Source organism: Eubalaena glacialis, chromosome 10 (genome assembly GCF_028564815.1).
Source record: "Eubalaena glacialis isolate mEubGla1 chromosome 10, mEubGla1.1.hap2.+ XY, whole genome shotgun sequence".
In the NCBI taxonomy this organism is placed as follows: Eukaryota; Metazoa; Chordata; class Mammalia; order Artiodactyla; family Balaenidae; genus Eubalaena; species Eubalaena glacialis.
Window position 1 is genome coordinate 19298542 of NC_083725.1, and position 12374 is coordinate 19310915.

At 36.4% G+C, this 12374-nt stretch overlaps 1 protein-coding gene across 6 annotated transcripts in view; it reads left to right on the forward strand.

The window, feature by feature from the left end:
• The window catches only part of LOC133099081 (centrosomal protein of 78 kDa-like), a 70385-nt gene that overhangs the window by 52405 nt on the left and 5606 nt on the right, over positions 1–12374 (forward strand). For 3 of the 6 annotated variants that reach the window (XR_009702283.1, XR_009702284.1, XM_061202539.1), the window contains one exon: positions 9656–9863. The exons of 1 other annotated variant lie outside the window; for it this stretch is intronic. The gene's annotated coding sequence lies outside the window, so the exon portion shown is untranslated. Of the gene's footprint in view, positions 1–9487; positions 9559–9655; positions 9864–12374 lie in introns of those variants that run through there. 2 more of the 6 variants (XR_009702286.1, XM_061202540.1) reach the window with 1 other exon arrangement.

A 12374-nucleotide genomic window follows, 5' to 3' on the forward strand; every position in this document is an offset into this window, starting at 1 on the left:
GGCAAAATTCCCCTTGATTGTCTGCCACTTGTTGCTACATTCCTTGTTAGTGTTTAGAAATAATTTGTCTTAATGTTCCACATTATAATTGATGGAGTACAGAAATAAAAGAGATCTTGGGGTTACGTCAGAAGCAATCAGACAGATATTTTAACTTACCCTTTTAATGTATTTAATGCTGACACTGTGAGGAATTGAGCAGTATAGTCACCGCGTTATTACCATTGCTGAAAAAATGTATTTATGGTGAAACTTATGGTAACTTTGAAAGCATTAGCTGATGGGGGAATTGTCAGCTACATCTTAGAGCTCTGAGCATTTCTCAAAAAGTTGTGATACGAAACACCTCTGCCTTTTCTTGTATTTCTGTTATGTTCAGCTACTTCACAAAAAGCATTCTTCATATTCCTGAAATAATGATGGGCTTAGTTGAGATTCTTTTGGGTCCTAAGGGACCAACATGTGTGCATAACAGTGTTGAGTTACACAGAGCCTGGATGTTTAGCTCCAGACTGAAAGTCCCATGGAGTCGTTTTTCACATCTGTTCACCAATGTGTATGAATGGGAGAAAACCAAAGTTCTGGCTCGTTCGATCAAGGGGAGCCACACTCCTTTTACTTTTGCTGTGACAAACAAGTAAAGAGGTGTAAAATATCTGAAAACAGCCTCTTAGGGTTTGGTAGAATGCTTAAGTGGGATGTAGAGAATATACAACAAAAAGAAAAGCAAGTGAGTACTGCTGGCAAACTTTTTCAAGGACAGCTAACAAAACAACAATAGTAGTAACAACAATAGTAAGATTGATTTTGAAAGACTTAAGAGTGGCATGGATTCCTAAGCACTCTACGTGTATTAACTCCACGCCACAGCTCTGTAAAATGGGTGAGGTTATTAAGCCCTTGTTTTTCAAAGAGGAAGTGAAACATAAAGAAGTAACACTCCTGAAGTCCCACCACTAATAAGTTGGGGAGCTGGGGAAAAAAGATCCAGGCAAATTAATTTCAGAGTTAGTGCTCTTAGCCAGTAGGTTATGTCCCACAGGTAATATTTGCACATTTTGAAATCACTTTACAAATACTCTTTTTACCCCTAAAGTACACACGGAATACCCAGGGAAATTGGCATTATAATTATTTTTATATCTTTGCCAATAATCTGTTAACTTTTGGCAGTTCAGTATCCTTCCCCAACTTCCTAAAAATTCAGCCTACAATCCAAAAAAATAAGGGCTAGTGAAAATAAATGTCTTGTAAATCCAGTTCAAGAGAGCAACTAAAAACTAAGGCCCCAAGGATGTAAAAGAGAAAGCAAAAGAAGAGACAAGAAGCCCAAACCCTATGATTAAGCTCCACGTTGTTAGGTAAAGGGGCATTTAAGTAATGCTTCTTTAATACCTTGTGCACAGAGGCATGGCTCTACAGAAGCCAAGGAGTCTCCCTTTCATCACGGATTCATGGTATGCTTCTGGCAGGGTCACTTCCTTCTTTGAGCCTCAAAGCTTTTCATCAAGACAGTGAGGGAATTGGAACAAGGTTAGCTCTCACAAGCCAGCTCTCATGTTCTCTCATGTTACCTGTGAGTCTAGGTAAGTGCCGAATGTCTTTAACATGACAGATTATATTTTTTCTTAACCATTTCTCTTCTCCTGATTTTTACATAATTTCTAATACATAGTAGAATAGTAGAAAAGAAAAAATACCACACTGAAAAGTAACTGATACACTAACTTTCCATTCTCATTTCACTGCCAATTCAGCCAAAAGCCTTCTGTAGAATTCTGATGCAGACCATAAAAACACACTGTAAGTGTTTCAAAGTCTTTTCCATATTTGGTAGTCCTGTGATTTCCACTGGCAGAACTGTCTTGGACTGTCATCTGAAAATCTATCAAAAAGAAATTAAGTAATAGGAATTCATATCAGTGGTATTGGAGAAAGAAATCCTTGAACTTATCTTACTGTGTGAACCTTCATCCACGTACAAAATCAACAAGAAAGGTTAAACTTTAAAGGCAACATATTCCCATGAATAGAAGGGAGAACATAACACAAATAATATACAATGCTAACATTATGTACATACACGTATATACAAGTGGTCTTGAAATATATTCCCAGATATTAATTGGATTAAAGTTTGGGGCAATAAAGCATTTTTTCTCATAGAGAACATTATTCTTTAAGGCACATACAGACACACATATCTGCCCTGCTGGCCTCTCACAGTTTCAGTTGATTCCAGTCATGTCCCCAGTTCATTTCCCCATATATTTATTCTCGGATTAGTGATTTTTGAACAGGTATTCATCTCTTTAGAAATACCTGTGCCATGACCGCAGAGTACTCAGATTTCTTTTTGGCATTTGGTGGCATATGATGGGGAAAGTGATGAGTTGTATGACAGGAGAGGTACAAGGTGAACCTTAGAGTAAGTAAGACATTATGGATAGTTCTTAAGCCCAAAAGGAAAAGAGAAGGATAGCAGCGAAAGTCATTGGAATAAAGGACCTCTCAGATGAATCAGCATTAGGATAATTCATTGGTTACTGACTGTCCAGTCGTTTTAGGTTATAAAGTATTCCTGAGTGACTGCATCACTTTATGAAAGGATCTACCTAACTATAGCTTTCTTTTGCTGGAATTAGTTTATATGGCAATAATATGCATAGAGAATGGCAATTGTGAATTCATGTCTTCCCCAAATTGAAGACACTCGTTAAGGTACAAGTTTCCCCAAGACTGCAAATGATTTATCCATACTATACTAACTGAGACTGTGTCTTGCCATTCTTGTTTGTTAAAGGAGATAACAAGGCTAACTTTGAGTAGAGTAATAGCAGGATACTTAGAAAATACTTTCACATTAATTTTTGTAAACAAAGTTCAGTGTTTACCCACCAAAAGCAAATCAGCTCATTTAGTATTGCAGGAAATGCCTTCATACTTTTTCATTGCCACTAAAGGAATTTAAAACACCTGTTGGATATATTCCCTCCTAGAATGCCATTTGTACGCTTATTCCTCATAGGACCTGTTATTTTAAATGCAAATTCATATTATAAGGCTCAGAATTGATACTCAGTATTTTTAGTGATCACATGGTTTAGGGTTCTCAGATTTGGGCTCAGACTTGCATCTCAAGCATTGCAATCTGGGCCTGTTAGATGATTTCCTTGCAACCAGGAAAAATTGTTTATCTGAATCTAAAGTCCAATTAAAGAAATGTGATAGTGGTGATAGTGGTTGATGAAGCAGACTAGCATAGCAGCTCGGGCAATTATGGACAAGTTACACTTAACCTCTCTGTGCCTCAGTGTCTTCCTCTGAAACTGAGTTTCTTCATCAATGGGAATAAATACTGGTACCAATCTGACAGAGTTATTGTAAGAAATGAAGGAGTTCACAAATTTCCTAAAGGCTTAATGTTTGGCTTGCCGTTACTAAATGCTGGTAATTATTAGTAAAACAATATCCCTCTATTATTTATTATATCAAAATAATAATGATAAGGGCCTGTTATTTTAGTAGTTCTATTTTTGGGTCATATAGTTTAGACTAACTCATATTGTTTAAATGTGAAACCAAGAAGAAAAACAGTTTTGTTTTGTTTTTTAACCTGGTCAAGGAACCCCAAATCACCTAATTCAGAAATGTTTCTAACTTGGCATCTGCTTTGAATCTGTCACAGCCAGAGAAAGTTTATTGTCTCAGAAAGTGACAGCCTTGTATTTGTGTAGCATAAAAAAGAAGATACATGCTAGATAAGATATATATACCCCTTATCATAGTCATGCCACATAGAGTGCAAAACTATTCCTGCTGGGTTCAAACACTGTGATCCAGAGCCTGCCATTGCCTATTATCAGGAGCAGGAAAGCGTAAGAACCGTATGTGTTTGTTTGCCCTTAAGTTGGTCTACAACACAGATACTGTCAATCAGCCTCTGATAGTACCCTGCCCGTGGACAACCTTCTGTGCTCTTTTGAGCATGCTCAGATGGAGTCTACCATCAGTGTGGTGGGAGTTCACTTGGCTTCAAGTGTGTCCACGTTGAAGGGTGAAATGAACAAATACTAACCAAATTTGTGGCTGTCCAAACTAGGAAAATAGTTAAAGAATCAGGACATGAGGAATCAGGCAAATACTCATTTGGCGTCAACCCAATAAAAAAGCTTCTTGGTGAGAAGAAAGTTGCCAAAGATGAAAGCCGAGAATAGTGCTACTTTAGCCTAACCACAGTGTCAAAGCAAATAACACACATACACACAAACGCAAAAGGAAGCCCTCTTCACACTAATGCCCCAAAGTCCTTTATGGGTCTTCAAATTGAGCGGATTAGGTAGGTTGATGTTGTCCTTTACGGACTGGGTCCACCTAACAAGACTGCTTACTAACAGAATATCTCTGTTTTGTCATTTAATAGACATCCCAAACTTAATATACCTTGCAATCAAATACACACATAGTCACTCATGCTCTTCCTGTAGACTTGCCAAAACAGAAAAGGGCAGCTCCATTCTTCCTGGTGCTCAGTTACAAAATGTGATTCATCTTTGACTTTTTTCTTTCTCTCTCCTTTCACATCCAATACAGAAGCAAAATGTGTCAGCCCTATCTTTGAGATAGAACCAGAATTTGACAGTTTCTCGATTTTTCCACTATTACCACTCAGGATTAAGATTTCGTTATCTGTCATCTTAATTATTATCCCTCTGAAATGTGTCCTTAACACAGTGGCCAGAGATCCCTTTGAGAATCTAAGTCAGAAGAATTATGTGACTTCAGTGTCTTCCCCTTCATCATAGTTGAAGCTGAAGTTCTTAAAATGCTGGAAAGTTGCTACATGATTACCCTCCACATTATATATTTGATCTCATCTCCTCCACCTCTACTCCTTGCTCACTCTTTTCCAAGCACCTTATACTCTTTAGTCCTTGATGTTCAACAAGTATAGTAGGCAGACATTTTCACTTGCTGTTCCCTTTACCTGAATTGCTGTTCTCTTTACTATCTACAGTACTCATCCACTCACTTTTTTAGGTCTTTTCTCAAATATCACCGTCTCCATTATGAGGCCTTGCTTGGATTCCCTGTAATAACCTGCAGCCCCACTAATACACCCTACCTCCTTAGAAGCCTCCCTTCTGCTGTAGAATCTGTTGAATGAATGAATGGAGTGAGCTATGTCTAATTTCCAAAAACATAAACATCAGCCATAAACACTTGTGGAGAGACGGGTTCAGGGTATAAAGAATAAAAGAAGTGTAAATTCAGGCCTTACCATTCACCATCCATTCCCTCAGGGTTCTGCTATGGTGTATCTTTGAATAAAAAGCACAATTTGATAAGACTAATTAATAGCTTAAATTCGTTAGACTCCCAAACCTTTTATAGTAGAAATGTGATAAAAATTGTGTCAGAGATTCTCAACAAAATGTTAGCAAATTGAAGCCAAAAAAGTATAAAAACAATTATATACCATGGGGCTTCCCTGGTGGCGCAGTGGTTGAGAATCTTCCTGCTAATGCAGGGGACACGGGTTCACGTCCTGGTCTGGGAAGATCCCACATGCTGCGGAGCAACTAAGCCCGTGAGCCACAACTACTGAGCCTGCGCGTCTGGAGCCTGTGCTCTGCAAAAAGAGAGGCCACAATAGTGAGAGGCCTGCGCACTGCGATGAAGAGTGGCCCCCGCTTGCCGCAACTACAGAAAGCCCTAGCACAGAAACAAAGACCCAACATAGCAATCAATCAATAAATAAATCTTTAAAAAAAAAAAAAAATTAATTAAAAAAAAAAAATTATATACCATGACCAAATGGGATTTGTGTCAGGTATGTAAGGCTGGTTCAACATTTGAAAATTAATATAATCCATCCAAGACAAAAAAAGGAAAAAAAACCATATAAATACATGCAGAAGAAGCATTTGACAAAATCCAGCATGCGCTCATGAGAAAAACTCTCAGTAAACTAGGAATAGAGAGGGACTTTCTTAACTTGATAAATACGATCTACAAAAAAACCAATAGCTAACATCATACTTACTGGAGAGAAACTCAATGCTTTCCCACTAAGATTAAGCACAAGGCAAGGATGTCCTCCTTTATTATAACTTTTCAGTATTGTGCTGCAAGTCCTTGCTAATGCAATAAGGCAAGAAAAGGAAATAAAAGGTATACAGATTGAGAAGGAAGACATAAAGCTGTCTTTGTTCACAGGTGACATGATCATCTATGTAGAAAATCTTAAAGAGTTGACCCAAAACTCCTGTAACTAATAAGTGATTATAGCAAGATTGCAGGATCCAAGGTTAATATACAAAAGGCAATTGCTTTCCTATATACCAATAATGAACAAGTGGAATAGGTTAAAAAAAAACCCACGCTATTTACATTAGCATTGCCAAAAATGTAATACTTCAGTATAAATCTAGTAAAATAAGTACAACCTCTACAGGAGGAAAACTACAAAACCGTGATGAATGAAGCCAAAGAATAACTAAATGGAGAGATATTGCATGTTCATGAATAGGAAGACTTGGTATTATCAAAATGTCAGTTCTTTCCAACTTAATCTATAGAAATTCAGTGCGATCCCAATCAAAATCCCAGCAAGTTATTTTATGGATATTGGCAAACTGATTCTAAAGTCCATATGAAGAGGCAAGAGACCCAGAATAGCTATCACCTCATTGAAGAAGGACAAAGTTGAAGGGATGACACTACCCAGCTTGAAGACTTATTATGAAGGTGCAGTAATCAAGACAGGGTGGTACTGGTGAAAGAACAGATAGATCAATGGAACAGAATAAAGAGCCCCAAAATAGACCCACATAAATACAGTCAACTGATCTTTGGCAAAAGAACAAAGGCAATACAATGGAGCAAAGATAGTCTTTTCATCAAATAGTGCTGAAACAACTGGATGTCCATAGTAAAAAAAAAAAAAAAAAAAAAAATCTAGACACAGACTTTATATCCTTCATAAAAATTAACTCAAAATGAACCACAGACCTAAATGTAAAACACAAAACTGTAAAACTCCCAGAAGATAACATAGGAGAAAACCTAGATGACCTTGGGTATGGCAATGACTTTTAAAATATAACACCAAAGGCACAATCCATGAAAGAAAGAATTGATAAGCTAGACTTCATTAAAATAGAAAATTTCTGCTCTGTGAAAATCACTATCAAGATAATGAAAAGACAAGCCACAGAGTGGGAGAAAACATTTGTAAAAGACGCATCTTGTTAGGATAAAGTGGCAACTTGCAAGCTTCTTACATGTGCAACTGGTGTAATTTATTTTGGTATGTAGTGTGAGGTACAGACTTTAGTTTTCAATGGGTGTGTAGTTTTCTAGGCATCAGTTTTAAAGATTATAACTTGACTTTATCACAATCAAACTTCCCAGACATACTTAGAACTATTTGTGGATATTCTTTTCTGTTTAATTTATATATGTGTTCATTCATGTAGTAATGCTACAATGTTTGAATTGTAGTGGCTTTATAGTTAAGTTATATAGCTGCCTGCTAATTAACAGATACTCAACTTCTAATAAAATTTATGACTTGTACCTGAATGCCTCCAGATTATGTTCTTCATTCAGACTCTTTACTATTCACTCAATATAAATGCAGAGCTGATATACATTAAAAACTGAACTAAGGTGGCTAACATGTTTTAGTTTTCATCTATATTCCTAGATTTAAAATATGAGAAAGTAATAGAATGCAACATTTTAAAAAACCTCTAATGACTCACATTTTCTATCTCTAATTAAAACAGAATACCCTATGGAATATCTTTGCATCATTTACCCAGTTTCATTAATTCTGGCTGCTGAAGTTAATTTAAATTCACTCTGGTAAAATGAGAGCTCAGTATAAGCTTTTAGCATACTCAGTGAGACTTACAAACAGTCATCTGCTAGGTGGTAAACAGTAAACAGTCTTTTTTATTGCAAATAATCTTAGCCAATAAATGTTATTTATGCTCCATTTAAGAATAAAGATGTTAATCTGAGATCACAAAACGATCTTTTTGTTAAAGCTAAAAGCAATTCTGCTTTGATTAGTTGCAAATGCAAATATTACCCAACTTCTTTCTCCTTCTTTGATAGTTGTATAGAAATAAAACTAAATATAAGAATGTAAGCCAAACCCACTACAAATGAAACTGCACTACAAGCCCAGTATCTTCAGTGATTTCTAGATGATTTCTATGCTCAAACCTTCATTCTATCCTCTCTTCCTAAACAGAATTGTTTTTTTGTTTTGTTTTGTTTTTTGGTTTTGAGTAACTTTTGTTACACAAGGGATTCATATTCTTTATAGAGAAATCAAGTAATCAAATAATCCAAAAATAGATTAAAAAGCAGCCATAATTCCACCTCTCAGATATATTATCACTGTATCTATTTTATAGTATAGCTTTCATATATATATTTTTAACATCTTTATTGGAGTACAATTGCTTTACAATGTTGTGTTAGTTTCTGCTGTATAACAGTGCCTCAGCTATACGTATATATACATCCCCATATCCCCTCCTTTTTGCGTCTCCCTCCCACCCTCCCTATCCCACCCCTCTAGGTGGTCACAAAGCCCCGAGCTGATCTCCCTGTGCTATTTGGCTGCTTCCCACTAGCTATTTTACATTTGGTAGTGTATATATGTCCATGCCACTCTCTCACTTCGTCCCAGCTTCCCCTTCCCCCTCCCCATGTCCCTAAACAGAATTTTAAGAAGATAGCCAAGATAAAATGAGAATCTGATTTAGACTTAGGTCCCAAATTTACAGCTTCAATGATATAGGAAAATTCCTTGACAGCTATACTGAGCCTCAGTTTTCACATTTATAAAAGGGTGAGGATTAAAAAAACTGATACTTCTGGAAATGCCTGTCATTCTGATTGGATATTTTTTAAATGTTAACTGAAATTTAAATGTATAAATTATAAAAAGAAGATGACAAAAATGCCTATTATCATTTTATTACCCAGATAAACCCTGGTGGTCCACTGATAGGAGAAGGGGCTTCTCTAAGTAGTTTTCTTCATCCTGATTTCTAGACACTCCCTTCTTTAATCTGGTTTTGGAGGCAGCGGGTGACGTTTTGGCAAGTTTTATTCAATTTCTTTATGCCTTGATTTTAGGAAAGAAGAATAGTAGCTGTGCTGAGCTTTGCCAGGTCAGATAGAATTTTGGAGTATTCTCTTTCTCTCTCTTGTAGACAGCCACTGTCATTTGGTAAGCCATAAGCCTTCCTTTGCTTTGACTGTGGTTAGTGTGTTTGCTGGATTTCTAAAATATATATTTTAGTGTTTACTTGTTTAGATTGAAAAGATTTGGCTATATTTTTAAAACTTTATCCCTTCATTTTGGAAGGCCTTTTAAGTTGTGATATTGCATGCAGGAGAGCTAACCGAATTCTGGACTCCATATTTTCGTTTTTACCTTTTTTTTTTTTTTTTTCCTCAGACTTTGAACCAACAATGGCTAAGAATGAAAGGAACTCAGACCCAAATATTTTTTCCCTTGTAAAGCACAGAGAATATGGGAAAAAATGAAATTGGGAAATTGTTTTGCTCTCTTCCTCCTCCTTTTTGGTCAGTTACCTCAGTCATCCACCTCACTTTGTGTTTCTAGCCTGGCTTCAGAAAGGCCTGAATTTGATGAACTACACACCGTTGGAGTAGTAGATTGCTAGAAGGAACCAAGATCCAGACAACCTTAAATGGCGGCTTCATGGAATTATATTCAAGAAGGATGGTCCAGCCAATTTCCTCACTTCCATTGTGAAAGGAGTTCCCTATTCCTAAGAAAATGGACCTATGTCCGACTGACACAGAAGATGGAGGTTTATCCCAGTGCATTTATATATGTATATATATTAAAATTATGTATATATATATATATATATTTATATATATATAATGCCTAATGGAAATATCTCAGATGGTCTATTTTGTGTTTTTTCTTTAATTTTACTTATAAAATTGTGACCATTTTTTAACTCAAAAGAGGAGAACCTTAAAAATTAATTAAAAAGACATTCTCAGTAGTCTAAGGTTCAGAGTGACTTGGCAGAGAAAATTGCTGAATGGTTAGATAACAGTGCTGGTATGCTTGGCTATTGTAACACTTTCCATTTGAGTTTCTCTTCCTTGAAATTACAAGAACCATATGACTCAAGAGAAAGATTGATAATTAGGAATATTCTGCTTGCTTTTTATATAGCCTATTGAAGAACATTTTGATTAATTATTTGGAGGTCATAGGAAGGAACCTTCATGATCTAACTTTTGAACAAGTAGTGTTGCAACACAAAGCTATGACTTCAAATTAAAAAGGAAATTTGAAATGACCTATTTCTTTTGGCATCTCAATCCAGATATCTGTCAGTAAAATGAGTCACTTTTCAGTCAAATGGGTGGTCAGCAATATAATTTTTTATTGGGAAGCTGAAAGACACCATTGCCAAACAGAGCATCTGCAGTGTTAACATCTATATTTGAGCATCTTTCATTTTCCCAAGGGGTGCAGATGAGAAGAAGGAAGGCAGAGAAATGCACTTGAATAAAGCTTTTCAAGATGGATAGAACAGAGAGCATTCCCAGAGGCAGGTCAAGTTCAACCCAAGAACAACTCTCTCAGTGCTTTCACAACTAGTTAAAATACAAGACCAGTAGTAACTCAGCTCTCAAATCAGTGCTGAAATCAAGCAGAAGGTTGTTAATATTGATACGGTTAACATACATCAAATAGGATTACTGAATTTTCTGAATCCAAAAGTTCTCCACAGTGTTGACATTTCCTTACTGAACTCCCAGGACTGTTTGGTTTCAAAGGCTGTTGGGCTCAAGACGCATTTTGTTTTAAATAATCCTTCATAAAAAGTTCAGCTTTCAGTCTAATATGATTGAAACCCAGCTTGAGTGTGTTTTATACTGCACTGAACTGGAAAGACTATGGGCATTGAATTATTCAAAACATGGTAGGCGAAGGAGTGATATGTGGGGAGGAGGTGATCAAAGAAATCAGTGAGACTTGATAGGTCTTGTTATCTCATTTTATTTACCTTTTAGAACTCTTCCAAATATTAGAGGAAAGAAATCAATATCAATTTTCACCTGTCACGTTCCACACTTCAATTATGAATGAATGTCAAATTTGACCACAGTTTTCTGTACCACCTGCTCTGCAATAATATTTCTGAGCCTTTATTAAAAATGTAAAATTGTCATTGAATTTCCAAATATGATTCTCCAGTGGCTAATTCAGCTTGTTTTATTAATAAGCAAGTTCTGATGAGTAATATTAATTTAATACGCCTGCATGTGTGGTTAAAGTGTAAATTATTGCTGCCGAAGGTGATGAGATATGACTGCGATGTGGTGGTAGGGCACTCACCTTCCTGAACGAACCCTGGGAGCACACAGTTCTTGGGAGAAACCAGTACTTCATATAGTAGCAAATCTGATATTATTTTGCATGTCTCCTGTAGCAGTGGAATGCACACACACACACACACACACACAAACGTGATCATGGGTGAAAAAACACACATGCGCACCTTAGATGCTTACATTAACTTATGAATATAGTTCTCCGGAAAGAAAAAGCTTTACTAATGATTTGTATTTTTATAGTTTATTATTTTATCCATACTAAAACACTTCATGAAATCACTTACTGTTTTGTTGTCCATGGAATCCTTTCAATTTTGAGATGCTAAATATAAATCGAAATAATGATTATAGTCCTTGGCCATGAAAGACTAAGTTACAGAGAGCCCGGTGACTGGAGGTCAGAGCTGCCACGGAATTATTCTCTGCTCCAGAGACCATTAGAATATCACTGTGTACCCACTTAAGGATGGAATGCTGCTACTGAGAAACTAGCTCTCTTTTATTTCTACTAAAAGGAGAGAACAGTAGGGGACCTTGGCTGTGTGAGTGTATGAGACTTTCTCTGTTTTGTACAAAAAACCAAAAACTATACATGAAATAGCTTCGGGCCTTTTGTCTTTTGTACCCAGCTCTTTCCTGTATTGCTCCTGATCAATTACACTTAAATCAACAAGAGTTGCTTGAACATTTTGACAGTTATGTTCCCCATACCCTGAAGCATTTTTAAAGGATTACTGAGATAAAGCTATTTCAAAAAATACTCCCTCCAAATTTTTTCAGGGTGGCATCAATGAAAGTAACTTAGAGGAAAGAAACTGGACCTTGAGTTCCTGGCCTACCACTCTAAGGCCAGGCAAGCATAAACCTTCATAGTAAAACCTAAGTTTGCTCCCAGTTGAGAATTTGGTTTCCACGGTCTTATATAAAAAGTATATGGAGATTTTAATTCCCTATAA